The sequence below is a fragment of the Lutra lutra genome, chromosome 9 (assembly GCF_902655055.1).
Source record: "Lutra lutra chromosome 9, mLutLut1.2, whole genome shotgun sequence".
Lineage (NCBI taxonomy): Eukaryota > Metazoa > Chordata > Mammalia > Carnivora > Mustelidae > Lutra > Lutra lutra.
This window is the reverse complement of record NC_062286.1, coordinates 117,002,363-117,003,460: the sequence shown is the minus strand read 5'-3', so window position 1 is coordinate 117,003,460 and position 1,098 is coordinate 117,002,363. Positions and strand designations below refer to the sequence as shown.

The following is a 1,098-nucleotide window of genomic DNA, read 5'->3' as shown; positions in this document are numbered from 1 at the left end:
GAGCTCTAAGTAAAAAGACATAGGAACCACAGGTGCCTCTGAGAATACCCTGAGCTTTTGTTCTGGGTTTTATCAGTCACTGACTTTGGACAAGGCTAAAAAACCTTACTAGGATTTTTATACTCAAACCCAAGATATTAGTTTATCAAAATGGTGGTCAGATGTGACTGTTAATTATGAAAATAAAACTCACAGAATGCAGTGGAAGGCAACAAGCATAGAATGATTACTTAATTGTTGTCAAATAATTTGGATTTTTTCACAGACACTGGGTTTGAGTTTACTAATAATTTGAGTTTACTAATAAATCAAATATTGCTATGCAAGGGAGGCAAGTCCGTTTGTGCTCAGTGTCCTTGTACACACTTTGCAAGCCATGAGTCTGACTTCTAATTCCAGCATAGTAGTTGAGTGGATCACAGCAGTTACCATTGCTGCTGGAACAGCTGCAACTGGTTATCTAGCTTACAAAAGATTTTGTGTTACAGATCATTGCAGCAAATCTATGGTAAGCCTTCACATCCAGAAAGACAGCCCCAAGATATGACATGCTTTTGACATGGAGGATTTGGGAGATAAAGCTGTACATTGCTGTTACTAAAGTTCTGAAAAGCTTCTGTGATAGGGCCCACACAAAACATAACAGAGGCTGGAGACAACACAAGACCTCTAATCATCAGGAAAAAAAGAAACTGAAACAGATTTGATGTTGCAAACTGACTTATCATGCTATTACCTGATTGCTTAATTAACATGACCACTACTACTGTCTAAGTCAACTTCCCTGTATTCTTTGAAAACTGCAACTTTCACATCACAGCATTTGCCTTACGTAAAACATTGTGGTACATATTTGCTTTTTCAAAAGTAAGGAAAAAGAATAGAGAGCCCTGAAATGGACCCGCCAATCTATGGTCAACTAATCTTCGACAAAGCAGGAAAGAATGTCCAATGGAAAAAAAGACAGTCTCTTCAACAAATTATGTTGGGAAAATCGGACAGCCACATGCAGAAGAATGAAACTGGACCATATCCTTACACCACACACAAAAATAGACTCAAAATGAATGAAAGACCCCAATATGGGACAGGAATCCA

At 38.1% G+C, this 1,098-nt stretch overlaps 1 pseudogene; it reads left to right on the top strand.

The window, feature by feature from the left end:
- The first annotated feature begins 376 nt into the window (after positions 1 to 376).
- On the top strand, positions 377 to 696 carry LOC125109883 (CDGSH iron-sulfur domain-containing protein 1-like; annotated as a pseudogene).
- Positions 697 to 1,098: the final 402 nt, after the last annotated feature.